We start from the raw sequence: 24,347 nt of genomic DNA, 5'->3' as shown, positions 1-24,347 counted from the left end.
TCACACGGCGTATTCCTCCTGACCACGTTCAATTCTTTTCTTAGTCATGAAGCTCTGTGTGTGTTGCAGGTTAAATTTAATTGGTAGCTTCAGTTTTTCATCATTGCATTAAACCTCCCATCACATCAGACCAAGAGTTTATCAGTATTTTGCCAGGATTTGCCTTCCATTTCACTGTATTGTTTGCTAAGGGCACTTCTTGTTGTTCATGTCCCAGCCTATGGTTGAGCTATCTGCAGCTGTATGCATCGTAACCTCAAAGGGATTGTCATTAATTTGCACTTTAATTTTAAAATTGCTTCATTTTATTTAACTGCTGCTGGTAAAACACAATCCATTTAAACTCATTCTTCAGGCTGCATATCAGTTTCAATGGTGTTCAAGCCTCCTTCAGTTTCCAACACTGAGAACCTACCTGGCTGATATTATTCAGAGTGAGCCTCATCCACTAAAACTATGTCCTTTTTTGCAGTTGAAATATCTCCCTGCACCCTCGCCTTGGCGGCACCCTGTTCCACTCACCCACCAATCCACATTCAGGCTCCTGACTTGAGCACACCATTAACCCAGCTATATCTTGCTGGCTGCATTTGTTTAGAAATTTTAGAAGCCACCAATGTGATAATTTTATATACTCTTCAACTGTTAAATCTCGTGTATTTGATGCCTCCAGTCATATTTGCTAACTGGTTAATTGTTAAACTGGTCAACAGATTGTTCCACAGTGGCCAATTCAGGAAAACACCAAAATTGATGGTGAGACACATTTTTAATGCAACCATAAATCGCTAAAGGTCTCGCCTGCCCATTCATTTCTGCTTCACAACTTTGTGTCATCTCCAAAGATACTGGATTAAAATGCAATCTTTCCATTACCTCACTGAATAAAACATCTCTTGTCCTGCTTGGTCCCAGAGGTTCTGTTAAAGTGAATGAATTTCAGCTAATCTCAATGTGTAGGATTGCTACCCTGTTCCTTTTAATGGCTTTGTCTGGAGCAGGTACATTTTCACACAAAGCAATAAACAATCAACATCAGTCCAGCTCGAAATGTTGCCTGATCATCTGCGTTCCTCCAGCAGATGCTGTTGTGCTCTCCAGATTCCAACATCTTCAGTCTTCTGTGTGTCTACATTTTCACCCACCCTTCTATTTTATCAGTATTATTTGCCTTGAAGAACATCTCCATCCACTTGGCCCTCTCCCCATCACTTCTCAGTGTCTTTCTCTTCTATTCTTCCACCTGTATTTACCTATTGCCTCTTAACTGTTAGTCTGTGTGCCTCCCCTTCTCTTTCTCCCCTCCTCTCCACTTCTCCTCCCCATCACTCACATTTTTATTCAGGCACCTATTTTCCAGAATGCTGATGAAGGGCTCAGGCCTGAAACATAAATTAGGTTTTGCTTCCTCTGGATGCTATGTGACCTGCTGAGTTTCTCCAACACTTTTGTGTATTTCACTAGACCCCAGAGTCTGCAGATTTTTTTTGGTCTAACTGAATGAATGGCTCAAGCACTTGATCAAAAGAGTCTCCATCAAAGCTGTTTTAGATCTGAGTTGTCTTCTTCCACCATTCCCACTTTACCAGTTAAAAGGCATATGCTTCAAGAGCCACAGGTACATATTTTCTGCTGGACCTGTGTTGGAATATGTTCTGTAACTTCAAGTCGACATGCCAATCATTACTGTCAGAAATGGTGAGCTTAAATTTTTCAATAAATGTACCTGTAATTAAATATTCAAATTGGCTCTGTTCCTGGCAGACTTAAACTTGCATCTAATTTCCCTTTTAAATATATTTTAAGTTGATAATATGAAAAAATTATATTATTTGGTATTTCATATTTTTCTTTCATTTGTTCAAAAGTCATAAAAAAGGAACATAAAAAAATAAATGGTAAAGTATAATTTTTTACATCAATTGTTTTATGCTCCTTATAAATTAAAAGGATTAAACTCAAATTATTCTGATAAATATTTTAGATGTAGTAAGGAAGTTGGGGCCTTTGTACACTCTTATGTTAAAGTGGAAAAGTTTTGGAAAGACTTGAGTATATTATTAGGACAAATTATGAAAATTAAAAATACAAAAGGATCCGAGAATAGTTTTATTTGGTGATATATATGTGAAGAAGATGGGAAATTGAAGTTGGATAAATATCAAGAAAAATTTCTTAATATAGCAATAGCAGTAGCAAAAAAATGTGTAGCAGTGACGTGGAAAACAGAAAATTTTATAATGATGGACAGATGGAACATGGAAATACAAAATTGTATACCATAAGAAAAAAATACTTACAGTTTAAGGAATCCGCTTGGGAACTTTTATGAGTTGGGAACCATATATGGAATTCATTAATGAAAGCCCATCCACGTCACCCACTCCTCTCAGTCAATAATCAGGAGATACAATAGTTATATCAAGAGACTATGATTAATATATAGACTAGGTGTTTTCTTGGGGAGGAGGAAGGGGGTTTTGGGGGAAAAATATAAATTTTTTGTATCATCTTATATTGACTAATATTGTATTATCTATATGTAATTGAATAATGCAAGTGATAAATAAATTTTTCAATAAAAAGGAAATGGTGAGCTTTTGGGTACCCGGCCACCATGAATATAATTACACATTCAAGAACTTTGTGACTTCAGGTAACTTCATTTCTTTTCCATCAATGTTGACAGTGTTGCAACGTGCAATCGCAAGTGAGATGTACAGAGAGCCTGTAAAGTGTCTCTGAGTTCATACTTTGAAAGTCTGCAGATGCTAGAGTCTAGTGCCATACACGAAAGTGCTGGAGATACTCACCAGGTCAGGCAGCATCCCTAGGAACTTAAAATTTCCAGCCAGAATCCTTTCTCAGGAATGTGAAATGTGATGAATTTATTCATGGTTCTCAGTCTGAGCATGAGCACGCCATGATAAACACATGATCAAACACATCATGTAGTAACATCAGAATTATTTCCATTTACCACAACTATGTTGCCTCAAGCAGAGTTACTGTATTGTAAGTGACAGTATGGGTATTTATGTCATAACCTTTTCCCAGCAGAGGTGTTATACTGTAAGGCAGCTATGCTAATACATTTTCTCCAATGGAATTCCTATCTTATATGCGGCAGAGTTGCTGTGCACATCTGAGTTCCTGTATGAGACATGGACGATGTGTTGATTCAAATGGTTCATATTCTCTGTTGAACCTAGCTGACTTAATATTTTGAAAATAGCAGCGAGGCTGTGTTGTATTTAACAGATTTCCTATGTTAATTGTAAGAGTGTTGCTATGTTTTATCTGGCCATTGTAACAATGTTGTAATGCTGTGTTTAATGGAGTTCCTATATTCTATCTAACATGCCCTATTTCTAACAGCGTAGCTATGTTGCCTCTGTCAAACACTGTCTTGTATGTAAGAAAGTTGCTATGTTATATCTCCATAATTTATATACAGTCCAAAAATCTGAATGGCAGAAATCCAGACCACCCAAGAATCTAGACTTTTTGAAAACTCTCAAACTTTGTATACAATATATAGTGGGCTTTTGTGTGCGTGCGTAAACGCCACAGATGCACAGCGGCAACAAGCGATCACGCTTAATATGGGTAATCTTATCACAAAGAAATTCATTGGTATTTTCTTTGACATTTTTAAACATAATTTCTAGCATTACATGCCCTCTTTGAAGTGGAAAAAAAATGATTTTTTAAAACACTTTTGTCAAGCTTTGATTTTATTTTTCTTTAAAATTGCTCAGTTTGATAAATGCTAATGAATAAACTATCAAAATTTATCTCTTCATTATTCTTCCTGTTATGAGCCCAGAGGACCCCAAAACCCAGCAGCAATAGATATTCACCATGACAAATGGATACTTAGACAAAAGTTGTTTTTAATTATCTTTAAACATGAAAACAGAATCACACTTTTAACATAACTAACCTAACTTAACGCCCTTCCAATTCTAAGCGCACGTGTATGAAATGTGTGAGTAAGTTCAAAAAAGTTATTTGGTTCACAGTCTAATCTCACTTCTCATTCCTCCAAGTTTACGGTTTGCAGGCAATTCTTAGACTGTGCACAGAATTGAACATTTATCAAGTTCACTAGGCTTTGGTGCTTGAAAGATAAATGGTTACCGCTCAGGAAGGTTCTTGTCGGTTTTCAGAGAGAGATTTGTTGTTCCTTTTTAATCAGCCACTTCAGTGTCTCGCTGACGAAACTTGCCCCTTCAGGGTTCTCCAGATGATCACCTCTTTCTTTCAGGTCACCACAGTGTTTCAATCTGTTTCTCTTATGCCAAGTGAAACATTAGACAGCAAGTCTTCTCCTCTTGCATGAACCACAAGGGATTTGACCAGGCTGTCTTACAACTGGGGCTTTCCAAAAGCTTGCCAGCTTGTGCTATTCCAGTCCCAGCTGCTGACTGCTGGCTGTAACACTGTACAAGTGATCTCCATGTGTGTGTCTCTCTCTCACACTCTCTGAGAGAAAGCCTGTTTGACTCTCTCTGCTTGCAAAACCAGATGACCCTCCCAGAACAGCAAGTTTTCTCTCAGACAGCAGTGGCTCCAACATGCTCTTTCATCTGTTGCCTTTTGCAAACAACAATCCATTAGTGAAAGTCACTTGAGCACCCTTCGAAAGCTCTTGCAAAAGCTCTGGAGCCGATACGTCTACCATGGGGCAGAGCTCCAGTATTTTTAAATAAGATCTGTTTTTAAAGTGTTTGTATGTGACCTACTCTAACAAACCTTTCTGAATTTATCTCCTGAAAGCATATCTATATATATATATCTATATACTCTGTATACTCTGTCACACCTTCCCCCATAAAGAAATTTTAACTCTTGAGTTAAAATTCAGTTACAACTAGACTGTCTTTAAAATCAAGAGATAACAATGTATAACATGTTATAATAAAGTAACTCAAAAGTTGAGAGTATTTTTATACATGATCAATTTTAACATTTAAAATTAAAAAAAAAAATTTTTCACACTATGAACCATATTAACCAAAATACACACAAACATTTCCCTCTTGAATATACAGTGTCATTTTTTCCCCTCCCTTCCCTCCCTCCTTCACACTGGATCAGTTCATTTCGTCTTCTCATTCTGTCATTTTAGGGGGTGGAGGTCCGCTGTAGGCCCTCTCTGTGTTCCATGTATGGTTCCCAAATTTGTTCGAATACTGTGACTTTATTTTTTTTAATTATATGTTATTTTTTCCAATGGAATACATTTATTCATTTCTATGTACCATTGCTGTACTCTCAGGCTCTCTTCTGATTTCCAGGTTGACATTATACATTTTTTTTTGCTACAGCTAAGGCTATCATAATAAATCTTTTTTGCACTTCATCCAGTTTGAGGCCTAATTCTTTACTTCTTATATTACTTAGAAGAAAGATCTCTGGATTTTTTGGTATGTTGCTTTTTGTGATTTTATTTAATACCTGATTTAGATCTTCCCAAAACTTTTCCACTTTCTCACATGCCCAAATTGCATGTACTGTTGTTCCTGTTTCCTTCTTACAGCGAAAACATCTATCTGATACTGTTGGGTCCCATTTATTTAACTTTTGGGGCGTGGTATATAGCCTGTATAACCAATTATATTGTATCATACGTAACCTCGTGTTTATTGTATTTCTCATAGTTCCGGAGCATAGCTTTTTCCATTTTACATTTTTTATCTTTATGTTTAGATCTTGTTCCCACTTTTGTTTGGGTTTACAGCTTATTTCATCGTTCTCTTTCTCTTGCAGCTTGATGGACATGTTTTTTATAAATCTTTTAATTATCATTGTGTCTGTAATCACATATTCAAAACTGCTTCCTTCTGGTAGCCTCAGCCTGCTTCCCAATTTGTCCTTCAAGTAGGTTTTCAGTTGGTGGTATGCAGACATTGTACAGTGAGTTGTACAGAGACGTACATTGTACGTCGAGGTACTCGAGATGGCAGAGGTCGACAGCATCGAGTCCACGCTGCTGAAGATCCAGCTGCGCTGGATGGGTCACGTCTCCAGAATGGAGGACCATCGCCTTCCCAAGATCGTATTATATGGCGAGCTCTCCACTGGCCACCGTGACAGAGGTGCACCAAAGAAAAGGTACAAGGACTGCCTAAAGAAATCTCTTGGTGCCTGCCACATTGACCACCGCCAGTGGGCTGATAACGCCTCAAACCGTGCATCTTGGCGCCTCACAGTTTGGCGGGCAGCAGCCTCCTTTGAAGAAGACCGCAGAGCCCACCTCACTGACAAAAGGCAAAGGAGGAAAAACCCAACACCCAACCCCAACCAACCAATTTTCCCTTGCAACCGCTGCAATCGTGTCTGCCTGTCCCGCATCGGACTGGTCAGCCACAAACGAGCCTGCAGCTGACGTGGACTTTTTACCCCCTCCATAAATCTTCGTCCGCGAAGCCAAGCCAAAGAAAGACAGTGAGTTATACCATATTTGTCCTTCATTTGTTCAAAAGATAATAATTTATTTCCCGAAAAACAATTTTCTATTCTTTTGATCCCTTTTCTCTCCCATTCTCTAAAGGAAAGGTTATCTATTGTGAAAGAGATTAGTTGATTTTGCGTCAATAATAATTTTGGTAGTTGGTAATTTGTTTTTATCCTTTCTACGTGAATCTTCTTCCAAATGTTGAGCATAAGGTGCAATACTGGTGAACTTCTATATATCACCAGCTTTTCATCCCACTTATATCTTCTTGTATCTTCTCCCCTATTTTATCTAGCTCTAACCTGGTCCAATCTGGTTTTTCCCTTGTTTGATAAAAATCTGATAGTAACTTAATTGTGCTGCTCTATGATAATTCTTAAAGTTTGGTAGCTGTAAGCCCCCTTGTTTGTATCATTCTGTTAATTTATCTAGCACTATCCTCGGTTTCCCCCCTTTCCATAAGAATTTCCTTATTATTTTCTTTAGCTCAGTGAAGAATTTCTCTGTTAAGGGAATTGGTAACGATTGAAATAGGTATTGTATCCTTGGGAAGATATTCATTTTAATGCAATTTACCCTTCCTATCAGTGATAGGCCTAGATTATTATCTAGTCTGATACCTAGGTATCGGATTGCTTGTGTTTGTCATTTAAATGGTGATTTTTCTTAAACTTTGTGAAATCCGCACTATTCATTGGCATCGCTTCACTTTTATTTGCGTTGATCTTGTACCCCGATACTTCTCCATATTCCTTCAATTTCTTATGTAATTCTTTTATTGATAATTCTGATTCTGTTGAGTATACTATGACGTCGTCTGCAAATAGACTGATTTTATATTCCTTCTCTTTTATTTTTATCCCTCTTATTTTATTTTCTGTTCTTATAATTTCTGCCAAGGGTTCTATTGGTAAAGCGAACAGTGAGGGAGATAATAGACATCCCTGCCTAGTTGACCTGCTTAATTTAAATTGGTTCGATATATATCCATTTACTGTCACCTTCGCAAATGGTCCCTTATATAATGCTTTAATCCAATTAATATATTTCTCTGGTAGGTTGAATCTCTGTAGTACTTTGAATAAATAATTCCATTCTACCCTGTCAAATGCTTTCTCTGTGTCTAAAGCCACCCTCACTGTTGGCATCTTATTTCCTTGTACTGCGTGGATTAAGTTAATGAACTTACAGATATTGTCCGTTGTTCGTCTTTTCTTAATAAATCCAGTTTGATCTAGTTTTACTATTTTTGGTACACAGTCGGCCAATCTGTTTGCTAATAGTTTAGCTATTATCTTATAATCTGAGTTAAGTAGAGATATTGGTCTATACGATGTTGGTGTTAGTGCATCTTTCCCCATCTTTGGTATTACTGTAATTATTGCTGTTTTACATGAATCTGGCATGTTTTGTGTTTCTTCAATCTGGTTCATTACTTCCAGGAGAGGAGGAATTAATAAGTCTTTAAATATTTTAGAATTCTATTGGGAGTCTGTCCTCTCCATGCATTTTATTGTTTGGAAGCTTTTTTAATATATCCTGTATTTCCTCTATTTCAAATGATTTTATCAATTTGTTTTGCTCCTCTTCTTGCAATTTCAGTAGTTCAATTTTAACTAGAAACTCATCTGTTTTGTCTTCTTTCCCTTCGTTCTCAGTTCGGTATAATTGCTCATAGAATTCCTTGAAGTTTTCATTGATCTCCATTGGGTTATATGTAATTTGTTTGTCCTTTTTCCTTGATGCCAATACCGTTCTTTTAGCTTGTTCTGTTTTAAGCTGCCAAACTAGTATTTTGTGCGTTTTTTCTTCTAGCTCATAATGCTTTTCTTTGTCTTCATTATGTTCTTCTCCACCTTATACATTTGTAGTGTTGCGTATTTTATTTTTTTGTCCGCCAATTCTCTTCATTTTGTTGTATTATCCCTTGTTGCTAGTTCTTTTTCTGTACTTACTATTTCCCTTTCCAGCTGTTCTATTTCCCGATTGTAGTCCTTCTTCATCTTAGTTACATAACTTATTATCTGCCCTCTGATGAAAGCTTTCATTGCATCCAATAATATAAATTTGTCTTTCACTGATTCCGTATTTATTTCAATATACATTTTAATTTGGCACTCAATTAATTCTCTAAGTCCTGTCTTTTAAGTAGCATGGAGTTTAATCTCCATCTATACGTTCTTGGTGGGATGTCCTCCAGCTCTATTGCTAATAACAGGGGTGAGTGATCCGATAACAATCTAGCTTTATGTTCTGTTTTCCTAACTGTCCCTTGGATATGGGCTGACAACAGGAACAGGTCAATCCTTGAGTATGTTTTATGTCTACTCGAATAATATGAGTATTCCTTCTCCTTTGGGTGTTGTCTCCTCCATATATCCATAAGTTGATTTAACCATAAATTTGACTACTTTGTTCTTTCTGCTAGTCTTTTGTCTAGTTTTATCCATCTTTGAATCCAAATTAAGGTTAAAGTCCCCTCCTATCAATATATTCCCCTGCGTATCTACAATCTTCAAAAAGATATCTTGAATAAACTTTTGATCATCTTCATTAGGTGCATATATATTGAGCAAATTCCAAAATTCTGAATATATCTGACACTTTATCATTACATATCTCCCTGCTGGATCTTATATAGAATTCTATTGATTGGTAGATTTTTATTGATTAATATAGCTACACTTCTGGCTTTTGAGTTATATGATGCTGCCATTACTTGCCCTCCCCAGTCTCACCCTAATTTCTTGTGCTCCACTTCAGTTAGATGTGTTTCCTGCACGAATTCTATATCAATTTTTTCAGTAAATTTAATAGCCTCTTCCTTTTGATTTGATTATGCATTCCGTTAATATTTACAGTCATATAGTTCAACATGGCCATTTCATACTTTGTTTACATCTCATTTCTGCTTTCTCATCACCACCTTTCCCCTTTTCCCCATTTCCATTTCTCAGTTTTCTTTTTTTGAATACACTGTATGACAACACTTGTAAAACATAAAATATTTCAACCGTTCCCACATCTAAAATTCCCTTAACCCCAAGTGTTCCCCCCCCCTCTTCTCTGAGTCGCCCCGTGTCCCTTGCTGGGCAACCACAACTCCCCTCTCCATTTGGACTGCAAACTTGTTCGCAAGTGTCAACTGATTTCGCAGTGACTGTTATTCTCTCCCACCCAATCCCCTCCAGAAAAGACTTTTATTTTCCCATTACAACAAAGCTCCCCCTCATTTCTTCTCTTTTTCTTCTTATGTTTTATTTATTTATTATTAATTTTATTATATATATATATATATATATATTATTCTTTTTTTTAACCCCTCCTCTTTTCCCCCTTCTCCCTTACTTCACTTTTCTTCCCTCCTTTAGTTCTTACTTATACATTATTTTTTCTTCTTTATATGTAGTTTGTCATCGTTCTTTGTTCTTGTTACATCTCTTCATCTCTCTTTCTGTCTTGCAGGCATTCTGCAAATTCTCGTGCTTTCTCCGGATCTGAGAACAGTCTGTTTTGCTGCCCCAGGAAAACTATATTAAGCACCGCTGGATATCTTAACATAAATTTATAGCCTTCTTCCATAGGATCGATTTTGCTGCGTTAAACTCCTTCCTCTTTAGGAGCTCAAAACTTATGTCTGGGTAGAAAATTTTTTTTGACCTTTGTATTCCAGTGGTTTTTTTGTCTTCTCTAATTTAACCATTCCTTTCTCCAATATAATTTCTCTTGTTGTGTATCTCAGGAATTTTACTAAAACGGATGTTGGTTTTTGTTGTGACTGTGGTTTTGGGGCTAATGTTCTGTGTGCCCTTTCTATTTCCATTCCTTCCTGCATTTCTGGCATTCCCAGGGCCTTTGGGATCCATTCTTCTATAAATTCTTTCATATCTTTGCCTTCTTCATCTTCCTTAAGGGCCACTATCTTTATATTGTTTCTCCTATTATAGTTTTTCATTGTATCTATCTTCTGAGCTAACACCTCCTGTGTTTCTTTAACTTTTTTATCACTTTCTTCCAATATTCTTTTTTAAGTCGTTCACTTTCATTTCTACCGCCATTACACGTTCTTCCACATTTTCTAATCTTTTCCCTACATCTGTTATGACCAGCTCTATTCTACTCACTTTTTCTACTGTACTTTTCATTTCCCTTTTTATTTCACTAAATTCTAGTGTCAGCCATTCTCTTAATGCTTTCATATGTTCTTGAAATTTTTTTTTATCTATGTACTGTCCATTCATTTTACCTCCTATTCCTCTGTGCAGAGCTTGGTGTTCTCCTTCTTCTGTGTCTGCTCTTGGGTTTGTGTTTTCTATTTCTCTTCCTTGTATGAGTGTCTCTTCTGACTTTCTTGTTGAGCTGCTTGTCTCAGTTTGTTCGGTATTTTTTTTCCATGGTGTCTTGATGTTGGTCCTCTTCTTCTGGGTTGGATATCTGTTGTGTCTCTAGTTTCCTTTTTTCATTCTCACCCCTCCGTTCCCATTATTTTATTTACCTTCCAGCTGGGAGCCCTGCTGTCGGGTCTCTCTCAGCTGTTCATGCTGTGGAGTTTCACTCCATAGCTGGTCCCCCCTCCTGTCGGTGTTGTCTTTGTCATGCGCAGTTGAGCACCTCTGTTTGGCTCCGTGAGCCATCTTTGCAGTCCTACAGTCAGTGGGTCGCGACCCACTGACCTCAGGGAGTGGGCTCCTCTTTCCATGGCGGGTCCCTGCTTTTTCATACAGGTAAGGCCTTCACCTTTCTCTTCCGGCGTCTTTCTTTCTTCTTTTCTTCCCATTGTTTTTGGCTTTTCTTTCTTAGGTGCCATTTTCTTCACACCTTTATTTTTTATTTGTTGTGATTTGTGTGTCTGGGGCTTTATTTTTTCTTCACTTTTTTCCTTCTTTTCTGGAGAGGGCTGGTATTCTCCTACCGGCCACTACTCCATCACGTGACTCCCTCCTTCCTCATCCAATGCTTCAGTCAGCTTTAATGCCTTAGAAATAACCATCAATTCCTCTTTTGCTCTGCAGCTCTGCAGGTGACGGTTGTGACAAAAATGTATCAACATCCATTGCTGCTGTTTTTCCACACACAAGCTTTAAATTAGCTTGAAAAAAAAATTAACTAATAAATCTCAAAAACTCCAATTTTCAAATCGAAAGGACGACCATCCATAAAATGTTATGAGCTCAGAGGACCCCAAAACCCAGCAGCAATAGATATTCACCACTACAAATGGTTACTTAAACAAAAGTTGCTTTTAATTACCTTTAAACATGAAGATAGAATCAAACTTTAACTTATCTCTATTGACTTACTTAACCTAACTTAACCCCCTTTTAATTCTAAGTGCACGTGTATGTAACGTGTGTGTAAATTCAGAAAAGTTCTTTGGTTCACAGTCCAATCTCACTTCTCATTCCTCCAAGTTAACTGGTTGCAGGCAATTCTTGACTGTGCACAGAATTTAACATTTATCAAGTTCACCAAGCTTTGGTGCTTGAAAGGTAAATGGTTACCACTCAGGAAGGTTCTTGTCGGTTTTCAGAGAGAGATTTGTTGTTCCTTTTTAATCAGCCAATTCAGTGTCTTGCTGACAAAACTTCCCCCTTCAGGGTTCTCCAGATGATAACCTCTTTCTTTCAGGTCACCACAGAATTTCATTCTGTTTTTCTTATTCCAAGTGAAACATTAGACAGCGAGTCCTCTCCTCTTACATGAACCACAAGGGCTTTGACCAGGCCATCTTACAACTGGGGCTTTCCAAAAGCTTGCCAGCTTGTTCTGTTCCAGTCCCAGCTGCTGTCTGCTGGCTGTAACACTGTACAAGTGATCTGTGTCTGCGTCTCTCTCTCTCTCTCTCTCTCTCTCTCTCTCTGACTCTCTGAGAGAAAGCTTATTTGACTCTCTCTGCAAAACCAGATGACCCTCTCAGAACACCATGTTCTCTCCCAGACAGCAGGGGCTCCGACGTGCACTTTCATCTGTTGCCTTTTGCAAACAACAATCCATTAGTGAAGTCACTTGAGCACTCTTCCAAAGCTCTTGCAAAAGCTCTGGAGCCGATACGTCTTCCGTGGGGCAGAGCTCCAGCATTTTAAATAAGATCTGTTTATAAAGTGTTTGTATGTGACCTACTCTAACAAACCTTTCCCAATTTATCTCCCCAAAACATATCTATCTATCTATCTATCTATCTATCTATCTATCTATCTATCTATCTATCTAATATACTCTGTATACTCTGTCTCATTCCTTAAATTTAAATTTTAAAAGTACTCCCTGAGAATCTGGAAAATCTGGACCTAACCAATCCCAGAGCAGTCTGGATTTTCAGATATCTACTGTATTGTATGTAGGTACAATATTTTATATCTCTGAGTTTCAGTAATACATGTAGCAAACTGGGAATGTGATATCCAGTAGAGATCTTTCTCTCTTGGACAACTTATGTGTTGTTTGTCCAGTCACTAACTTTTATTTAGTGAGTCCCTGCATTGTGTGTAGCTCTGTCATTAGGTTGTACATCAGCATTCTGATATCCACGAGTTGTTAGAACTAGCTATACATCCCGATGTTGAAATGTTAGTCTATGTGATGAAATCCCGATTTTGCAGGTCAGGATGCTGTCTTATGTGATAAGATATGAGTAAAACACCTGTATATTTTGTGTCACATGTTCATGGCAATAAATCTGATTCTTTTGATGTGTTTGTTGCTTTTAAGTAACACTACCATGCTGTTTCTCGAAACACCTCTGAACTGCTTGTAGCAGGAATCAAACAGGATTGCTGAATTGTACGTAGCTGTGCCATAGTGAACCTAATATGCTTCCTACTTGTTTGAAAGTTGTTCTGTTTTATATTGTATGTAATGGCATTGCTGCATTATATCCAGCAGCATTCCATTGTTGCATTTAGCAGATTTGTGTTGTATTTTGCAGATTTCCTGTCTGGTGGTTGAATATTGTTTAGACTATTCTTGTTTCAGTTCTGTGTGATTTTCAGTTTTTATTCCTACTTGGCAAAATATTCAGCAGATGGGTTCAGGTTCCCAAGATGTAGGTTGGTCCCAAGAGGAGAGATTGAGTAATCTTGTCCCATATTCTCTGGAGTTTAGAAGAGTGTGAGGTGATCCAACTGAAGCACATTTTGTTAAGTGGCCTGACAGGGTAGATTCAGAGGTGGCTTCCCTCACAGGAGTGCATAGAACCAAGTAGTCACAGAACAGGACATTGGCCATTCAGCACAGAGCCGAGCTGAAAAATATTCAGCCAAGAAGGTCATGGAGTTCAGTTGGTGAGTACATTCAAGACTGAGGCTGATGGATTTTTAGATCTCAAGTGATTTGTTCAGGAAAGTGGTGCCGTCGTAAGAGATCAGTTATGATCTTATTGAATGTTAGTCCAAGTGACGTGCTTTTGCGCCTATTCAACACATTACGTTTAAGTAGTTTTACAAGAGACCAAAAATATATACATCTGTAGACTGAAGTTTTTTTAAATCATAGAAGTTAACCTATTTTGCCTTTAATTTATTGCCCTTAATTTATTTAATTTATTGCCTTTAATAATTTATTATCTTTTGAACAAATGAAGTACAAATATGTTCCCTTTCCTCCTTCCTTCGCTGAACTCTGAAATGAAATTCTCCCACTCATTCCTACAGCTACTTTTAGCCACATCATGTGCTGTCTCCTTTAATACTGCCAGCAGCTTCTCTTGATAACCGTTACTCTCTGGTTATCATCAACACTTTGGTTATTCTAAACTCTAGCCTTGTCCTTTAACTCTCATGAGAACCCTCTCACTAGGGCCTCACCCATTTTGCCCATTACTTAATGTAAAGCTTTATCTATAGACTTTCCAAGTCATGTTGCAAGAAGGAAGGAATTTCATGCTTGCACAATATTCACACTAATGACACTGGAGAAGGAACGTTTTGCTTTCTGAACTTTTCTGGGTGTATTTTTACAGATTTTGGGGTCCTGATAAATGAAAATCACCTTAAAACTTTCCGATCACATACTGTTTTTTAGATAAAACCTATTTTGGGATTTCCTGTCATATTTTAAGTCTACTAGTTTATTGCCCACAAAGCAAGTTGTTTTGGTCAGTCCAAGCATGCCAAGGCATGCACTCAGTGCAGGTCCAATGTAAATGTCTTAGGCCTGGGCATGCTTAGTCAGGATTGATGCAAACAGAGGCTCACATATACAGATGCTGTGTATTGCACTGATATAGATTGAAGGCTTGTTGATGCACATGTTCTTCAGGGCAATAGCAGAATGAGTGTACTTAACAATAGCATTTATTGTCTTCAGAAAGATTCAATACGATTGTTTATGTCATTACTTGATTCAAATGAAGACAAGTTCATCTTGAAGGTATGGCTGGGAAAGTAAAATGGGCGACAGACATCGAGAAATCAGTGCTGGTAAATAATTTTGAGAAGAGAGGATGGATTCAGACAGCTACTGATGATGACTGGAACTTCTATTGATTTTATCCCAGTCACATTCATGCTGCCTGGTGATTACAATTTGTTTGTTGAGGAGTTCCGAAAGAACCCAACCAGTACTTGGATAATGAAACCATGTGGAAAAGCTCAAGGGAAAGGAATTTTTCTTATCAATAAACTTTCCCAAATCAAGAAATGGTCACGAGACAGCAGGACAACTACATTTATATCTCCTGCTGGGAAAGAGGCATATGTTATTTCATTGTATATTGACAACCCGCTGCTGATTGGTGGAAAGAAGTTTGATTTACGTTTGTATGTCTTGGTGACCTCCTATCGACCATTGAAGTGTTACATGTATCGACTTGGATTTTGTCGATTTTGTACAATGAAGTACACACCAAGCACCAGTGAATTAGATAACATGTTTGTTCACCTTACAAATGTATCAGTACAAAAACTAGGAGGTGATTATAATCCTGTACATGGTGGGAAATGGTCAGTAAGTAACCTGAGACTGTATCTGGAGAGCACACAGGGGAAAGATGTGACTGATAAACTTTTTGATGATATTCATTGGATTGTTGTTCATTCACTAAAAGCTGTGGCACCAGTAATGATTAATGATCGTCATTGCTTTGAATGCTACGGTTATGACATCATTGTCGATGACAAACTGAAGCCTTGGCTCATTGAGGTAAATGCCTCACCTTCACTCTCTTCTACCACTGCCAATGACCGCATTCTGAAGTACAACCTCATCAATGATACCTTAAACATCGCTGCACCAAATGGTGAAATCCCAGACTGCAAGTGGAGCAGGTGCCCACCAAAGGAAGCACTTGGATACTATGAGCTCTTATACGATGAGGAGCTGGCACAAAATGAAGGTATGGAATGTGAAGGGAAACCTCGTTTAGGACCGTCTCTGAATAAAGGCAGTCGACTGAAAGATACCAGGAAACCATTTTCAACATGGAAATAAAACGTGACTGAAATACAAGCAAGATTCATAATAATATGCTTGTTTGTTTTTGCATTCATGTAACACAATTCCATTCTGATTACCGTATGTAAATGGCGTAGCACATTTGACAATGCTGGGCCTATAGTGTTCAAATCACTCTTCCAGAATAAGAGATCAATTGACTTAATCCCACAAGAAACTTTTGCTTTGCATTATCTATTAAGTTATTATTTAAGACCAAGATGTGAATTTGTTAATATACTATTTTGTCTGCATGTGTAGCCTTATTTGGTTTTGAACATTACAACAGAAATAAAGTGAGGACTAGGTGGTCTTTGATGCTGCAAAAAAAAAAAAAAAAAAAAAAAAAAAAAAAAAAAAAAAAAAAAAAAAAAAAAAAAAAAGAAAGATTCAATACAGCAAGAGGAGTCACGTGATGGAGTAGTGGCCGGACGGTGAACTCCAGCCCTCTCCAGAAAAGTCGGGAAAAACAAAGGAAAACACAAAGGCACAGAAATAAAAGTTACAGAAAAGTGAGTATAAAGGTGGAAAGAAGATGGCGACAAAAAAAGAAAAATCGAAAGCAACGGTAAGAAGAGAGGAAGAGAAGACAAAGGAGGAAAAAGGTGAAGGCCTTACCTGTCCGAAGAGGCCCGCGGTGGAGAGAGAAACCCGCTCCCTCAGGTCGGTAAATAATGGACTACAAAAATGGCTCGCTGAGCCGAGTAAAAGTGCGCAACCGCGCATGCGCGAGGAATCGCGCATGCGCGATGCGAATGAAAAAAAACACACCGACGGGAGGGGGGACCAGCTGGGGAGTCGATCTCCACAGCCGGCAACGACAGCTGCAGAACACCTGCAGCAAGAAGAGACCACAGAAGACAATAGAAACAAGAAAGAAGAGAAGGAAAGGGCAACAAAGAAACAACAGATGGTCAACCCAGAGGAAGAAGAAGAGGAAGAGGAAGAGTACAGTGAAATAGAAGAAGAAAAGAAAGGCAAGATAAAGAAGGTACTTTCTCTTATTAAAGGATACATGGAGTCATTTAAAGAATGGCAAACACAGGAATTTAATGATTTAAGAAAAAGAATAAACAACACAGAAGAGAAAATGAATAAAATAGAGATGACCTTAAAATGGGAAAGAAAATGGACAAGATGGAAGAGCGGGCAGTAGCAGCAGAAATGGAGGTAGAAGACTTAAAAAAGAAATTGGAGGAATCTAATAAAAAAACTAAAGAGACACAAGAACTACTAGCTCAAAAAATAGATACAATGGAAAACCATAACAGAAGAAATAACATAAAGATAGTGGGCCTTAAGGAAGATGAAGAAGGCAAGAATATGAGGGAGTTTATAAAAGAGTGGATCCCTAAGACCCTAGGATGTCCAGAACTACAGCAAGAAATGGAAATAGAAAGGGCACATAGAGTATTGGCCTCTAAACCACAACCACAACAAAAACCAAGATCTATTGTAGTAAAATTCCTAAGATATACTACAAGAGAAAAGGTACTGGAGAAGACAATGGAAAAAGTAAGAGAGGGCAACAAACCACTGGAGTATAAAGGGCAAAAAATCTTCATTTATCCAGATATAAGTTTTGAACTCCTAAAGAAGAGAAAAGAGTTCAATACAGCAAAGGCGATTTTATGGAAGAAAGGGTATAAATTTATACTAAAGCATCCAGCGGTATTGAAAATATTTATTTCAGGACAACAAAACAGACTATTCTCGGATCCAGAAGAAGCACGAAAATTTGCAGAACAATAAAAATAGACTGAGGGAGGAAGACGGGTAATGAGAGTAAAAATGATCACGATTGATATGTATGCGGGTAAAGAGGTATAAGAGTGAATAGAGACAATGTGCATACGTGAATGTATCTGTACTTAGAGGAAAATATAGATAGTATAGACAAGAATTAATAAGGGAAGGTAATGGAATAGAGAGAATAAGGAGGGAATTAAAAGAGTGACCTTTGTGATATATGAAAAGTGAAATCTTTTTCGGGGGGGGCGGGGTGGGGGGAAATAGCGGTCACTGCAAAATCAGTTGATGCTTGCGAGTGGATTCGCAAATCCAAATGGAGAGGGGAGATGTGGTTGTCCGACAAGGGATAAAGGACAACTCAGGAGGGGAAGGGGAGATTGGGGATAAATAAGATAGAAATAGGAGAATAAGGAAAATGTTGGATGTTGTAGGAATGTTGTCTTATAAAGAGTTGAAAATAAGAAAACAGAAATGGAAAAGGAGGAAAGGTAATGATGGAAAAACGGAAAGAGAAGATAAACAAAATATAAAAGGGCTACGCTGAACTATATGACTTTAAATATTAATGGAATACATAACCAAATTAAAAGGAAGAAACTACTAAATTTAAATGAATAAATGTATTCCATTAGAAAAAATAACATATAGGTTAAGAAATAATATTGAAATATTCGAACAAGTATAGGAGCCTTACATTAAATACAATAGCGAAAACCTACCGGGGACAAACATTACCTAAGTTGATGGAAGGAGAAGGAAAGAAAAGAATGGACTCAGTAGAATTTCTGGTGTATTTTTGTTGAATGACAACATTGTCTGACTGGCTTAATGCAACCTAGATTGTATACCTAAAATGGATGAGAGGTGGGGGGTGGGGGGGTGGCTTGGGAGGAGGGGGGGGGGGAGAAAAAGTCACTGTATATATGTGAAAAAGAAATAGTGTATATCATGGCTAATGTGATTTATGGTGTGAAAAATAAAAAAATTAAAAAAAAAAGATTCAATACAGCAGAAATGTCTCGTCAGTGTCACAACAGCTGTGATACATTCTGTTACATTTGTGGCAAATATACACTTCATGCTAAATTCAATAAAAGTTAATGAAATATTTATACAACTTCTTGCGTGATTCAGCAAATCTGAAATAAGCTCCAATATTTTTTCAGGAAGCAAACCTTTTGGAAAAAAATTGTTGTCCAGTGTGATTAGAGTGTTCGTCTCTTTTAATTTTTGACCAAGAGCATAAGCAGATGCTCTAGCTGGTCACCATGTATCTCGGCTTTCATTAAAAGTAATGGCTTAAATATAAAGATAAAGAAGGAAACATGTGAGAAGTTATGCTCTGGAACTATGAGAAATACAATAAACACGAGGTTACGTATGATACAATATAACTGGATACACAGGCTATACATTACACCTCAAAAGTTAAATAAATGGGACCCAACAGTATCTGACAGATGTTTTCGTTGTAAAAAAGATATGGGAACAACAATTCATGCAATCTGGATGTGTGAGAAAGTGAAAAAATTTTGGGAAGATCTAAACCAGATATTAAATAAAATTACAGAAAGCAATATACCAAAAAACCCAGAGATCTTCCTCCTAAGTAACATAAAAAACAAAGAATTTGGACTTGATTTGGATGGTGCACAAAAAAGATTTGTTAGGATAGCCCTAGCCGTAGCAAAAAAATGTATTATGTCAGCCTGGAAATTAGAAGATAACTTGAGAATACAACAATGGTATATAGAAATGAATAAATGTATTCCATTAGAAAAAATAACATAATTTAAGAAATAATATTGCAATATTTGAACAAATATGGGAGCCATACATGAAACACAATAGAGAAAACCTACCGGGGACAACTGACCTAAAATGACAGAAGGAAAAGGAAATGAAAAGAATTGACTCAGTGGAATTTCTTGTTTATTTTTATTGAGTGACAACATTGTTTGACGGGTTTAATGTATCTTAGATTCTGTACTTTAAATGAATGGGAGGGGAGGTGAGGGAGGGAGGGAGGGGAGGAGGGAAGTGGGGGGGGGAGAAAACGACACTGTATATATTTGAAAAGGAAAATGTATGTATCTTGATCAATGTGGTTTATGGTGTGAAAAATAAAAAAATTAAAAAAAAAAGTAATGGCTGACCATTTCAGGATCAGAATCCAGAGTTTATTATCATGAACAAATCATGAAATTTGGTGTTTGGCAGCAGCGTCGTAGGGCAAACATTCATATTAAAGGTAAAGGTTCCATTATTGTCATGTAATGCTACATTTAGAATGTAACAGACATGAAATTCTTTAACTTTTGTCTACCGTAAGGTAGACAGAGAGTCGTACCTTGTCCAGCGTCCCTCACAGAAACCTACAGCATCTGGTGTTCCTAGGCGGTCTCCTCTCCAAGTACTGACCAGTCCTGAGCCTGCTTACCTTCAGAGATCAGATAATCTCAGGCATATTCAGGCTATTAGCTTCTTATAACCATCTTACAACATTACAACAAAAAATAGTGTATGAAAAGTGTCTTTGGTTCATTGATTATTCAGGAACCTGATGGCAGCAGGGAAGAAGCTATCCTTACGCCACTGAGTGCTCATCTTTAGGCTCCTGTATCTTTTTCCTAAAGGTAGCAGAGTGAGGGGGCATGGCCTGGGTGGTGGGGGTTTTTGAGGATAGAGGCTGCTTTTTTAAGACCGCCTCATGTAGAAGTCCTTGATGGAATGAAGTCTGGTGCCTGTGATGTTGTAGGCCGAGTTAACAACCCTCTGGGAGTTTATTCTTGTCCTGAGAGTTGGCGCCTCTGTACCAGGCAGTGATGCAGCCAGCCAGAATGCTCTCCATAGTACATCTGTAGAAGTTTACTCATCATGTGTGCCAATCATTTTGGCAGATATTTGATAGAAACCTGGGATGTTTGTGGCAGAACCCTTGCTGCAGCTTCTTACTTGTAATAACTCACTAAGGGTTCCTTTCAATTGGTTCAGTGTGATCCTCAATTGCATCACAGACCAAAGAGTATCCTGAATGTTATCTTCCACTTCCTCTTGCTCCCACTTAACTTTGGTTCCACTTTCAGTTTGTGACAACTCTTCTTGCTGTGGAAATTAAGCTGCAGAAAAAGCTCGCTGCAAATCTGACTGGTAGTAAAAGACAAGACAGTTTGGAGAACCATAGCATATACAGATTAGTTCAGGCTTTTCATACTTAGATCTTTGGCAAACTATTTCCTTTCATGCATTTGTGCAAATCTTTTGTTTCCTGCCCCTTTCCAGCTGTGGCTTTAATCCCCTGGCTTATCTCCCAGCATCAGGCAACTGACCAGAGCATCTGACGGACAGGCAGAGGTGGTCAGTGCTTGAGGTTTGATAATTCTATACAACACTCAGATGGCAAAAGGTTTATCATGTACTTTTAACATTTAAGAGACACGGAATTTTAATGGATGGAAATAAAAGCTATTTTTACTTGGGAGCCATTCTGTGATTTGAACAGTTCATAGCCCAGTTTGAGTCCGATCCATATGCAGATCTCTGCCAATTGTTAGCCATGGCAATAAAGGCTGGATTTTTATCATACATGCTGATGCTTCATTCAAATGTACCTGGGAGATGGAGCAAACCATTAGCAGGAAATGGAATTATAGTAGAAATTGTGGATTGGGTCGGTTTGGATTTTCTGGATTCTTGGGCAGTATTTTAAAAATTCATATTTAAGGAGGAATAAATCTGCACGGCTTGTGGGTGAAACACTTGCAGCTCTGCTGCATCTGCTTGGGGCTTCTTTTGCTTTCTTTAAGTACTTTTGTGGCTTTATTTGTTAGATACCTTGTTAATGACTTTGTAATGTCTTCGTTGATAAGATTATTCTGCACCATGTGCACAGGCATGAAGTCTTGAAGACTGAAGCTTTGGTTCTGTTCCACAAATTTAATAATCGTTTCCATGGACTTTTCTGCAGTAACCCTTTTTTTAGATCATAAATTGTAGACTTTCCCATGTCATATGTTTCCATTACAACAGTATTGCTCACACCACCTTCTAGTTTCTTAATTATTTTCAAGTTTGTCACTCATTTTCAATGTGTTCTTCTTTCTCTCCAGATTTATCTACTGTAATTTTTTATCTATTGTTGTGGGTTTGTACATACATACACTATATACGATTGCTGCTGTGCATCTGTGGCATTTATGCACCACACAAAAACCCGCTAAATTTAAAACGTTTGAGAGTTTTCAAAAAGTCCAGATTCTCAGGTGGTCCAGATTTCTGGCATCTGGAGTTTTGGACTTCTAGCGCAAAAAGTGATCCCATCAGTCATTATTTCTCGTTGGTTTTCTTTTACTGAAGCTGTTAGTGGCCTGGGTGAAAACTGGAGCAAAATCCTTCACACGGAGGAACTTTTGCAACTCTTTCACACCCCTTTGGGTTTTTTTTTTTGGCTTATTTCCTGCAACATTTTTACATTTTTTAACACAATTATCACCTTACCAGCTGGTACATCTGAAGTACAAATGTAATTGGGTGGTGGTTTGGAAGTCATGTGCAACATTCTGAAAGTGCAACATTTCTCAAAACATTAATTGAGCATGGTTACCGTTTATAGTCCGCACAAAGATTTATCAATGGGAAAAATTCCTGTTACCAAATGAGCATTCAAGAAAATATTGTATCTGTTATAACTGAGCAAAAATGGAGTTGTGGTGTACAGTATAAAATAGAGTTTGTGTATTGCATGTAGAAATACTGCAAAGGTAGTTTCATAGCAATTTGGTTTTGTCATTGGGTTTTACAGCATAGAAAACAGGCACTTCCACCATCTTGTCGACACTGTACATATTGTCCACCTGAGTAAGACCCATTTGCCTGAATTTAGCCACATCCTTTCCTACGCATGTCTTTTAAACATCGCAATTGTAACCCCCCTCTATAGCTTAATCCGGCAGCTTGTTCCATAAATTCACCATCCTCTGCATGGAAAAGATATCCCCCAAGTCCCTTTTAAATCTTCCTCCTCTCACCTTAAACCTATGCCCTCTTGTTTTAGACTCTCCTATTCTGGGAAAAGACTGTCAGCATTCTCCTTGTCCGTGCCCCTCATGATCCTATTTCATTCCAAGCGGTCATCCCTCAGCCTCCTGCAGTCCAGGGACAATGTTCTCAGCCTACCCAGTTTCTCTGTATAATTCGAGGTCTGCAGTGGCTCTGTGTTTCTTCCAAGATCCTGCATTGACTGTTGTTGCTTTTGTTGATCTTTCTAGCTAAGTTCTTTAATTGGATGTCCTATTGCTTCCTTCAGAGTTCCTAGATTTTATCTAGCAGTGTTACTAAGATGTTTTGTATTTTGTATGTTGCAATGCTGTTTCTACCAGAGCTCCTGACAATGTGATTGTGATGTGTAACAGATCTGGCATTGTTTATGTCGTATATAAGAAAAATTGTTGTGTCATCACAGATCTTGGGGCTTTTAGTGACTATTTATAAGGACACACCATGTTTGCAATGCACCACAATCTATATTTAAAAATCTCTGGCCAAAACTTACTAGAAAGCTGGGGTATATGTTAGTGTGAGGCAGTCTTCACTTCAAGGCCTGTTGCTGTGGGTCCATTCAATGCCTCAAAAACTGTACCACTACCCAAACAAAATCCTGTCAACCTCCACCCATTCCTCACGCTCTTCATGTTAATTATAGTTTCTGTTTGTGACATTTGTGGCGGGGCTAACCATTATAATGTTGCATGTAACAAAATAGCTTGGTTGTGCCACTAATTTCAGAAATAAAAAAAAAACCTAGTGAGATTTTCAGTGGTTCCTGATTTTCCTTTATTATTTCTTCCACTAAATATGTATTTAAAAAAAAAATAGCCCATAGGAAAAAGAACTGCCGATGCTGGAAATTTTCAGCCAAACATCGGGCTCAGGTATAGTCTTGGTCAAAAACCAGCAACTCCCCCATCCAGTTGACCCAGAGACCAGCACATCAGCAGATGTCCCACTGTTTTGTTTATTGGATACACTCAATTTTTTTTGCCATCGTCTAAATCTTAGTATTCAAAATATGTACACTATCAGTAACCTGAAGCTCAGGTTTATGTTTATCGGTCACATTATACCTGATACAGAGAGGATTCTTCTGCAAGCAGTCTAACAGGTCAGCTCTAACATTCATACAACCATATAATGTAGAGCAACATGAATGGAACAGTCCATTCAGCCCCTTGAACCTGTTCCAATATTCACTGACATCTGATCCTGGCCTTACTTTCACTTCCCTGCTGACCCCCCCCCCCCCACCCTCCACAGTGGAACATTTATTTTTTCCCCAACCTTCATTTTGTCACTAAAGCTCTAAAGCAAAATTTTTGTGAGGCGCTGCTTCAAGATGGCAGCCAACAGCATCCCTGGTCACAATCTCTTCCCAACTGCTACTTTTAGGCAGAAGGTACAGATGTTTCAAGTTCAGCACCTCTAGATTTTTCAAGAGGCAAGAACAGGCCTCCCAACACTACCCGAACCATACACTCGTCCAGGACCACTGAAAGATCGTATGCACGATTGAAACATTTTTCTCTTTTTTAAGATATTTTTATTGAGGTTTACAATAATACAGAAATTAAACCATAGAAATTGTAAGAAAAAGGGGGGAAAAAACCCAAAAAAACATAATTTAAAGCCCCGACCACTATACAAGGTT

At 37.9% G+C, this 24,347-nt stretch overlaps 1 protein-coding gene and 1 pseudogene across 6 annotated transcripts in view; both read left to right on the top strand.

Moving 5' to 3' along the window:
- igf2bp1 (insulin-like growth factor 2 mRNA binding protein 1) overlaps window positions 1–24,347 on the top strand; it is a 140,800-nt gene that overhangs the window by 22,816 nt on the left and 93,637 nt on the right. The gene's annotated exons all lie outside the window — the stretch shown is intronic.
- On the top strand, window positions 14,791–16,058 carry LOC138747136 (polyglutamylase complex subunit TTLL1 pseudogene; annotated as a pseudogene).

This window comes from Narcine bancroftii, chromosome 12, assembly GCF_036971445.1.
Source record: "Narcine bancroftii isolate sNarBan1 chromosome 12, sNarBan1.hap1, whole genome shotgun sequence".
Classification (NCBI taxonomy): Eukaryota; Metazoa; Chordata; class Chondrichthyes; order Torpediniformes; family Narcinidae; genus Narcine; species Narcine bancroftii.
This window is presented reverse-complemented; position numbering and strand designations above follow the sequence as displayed.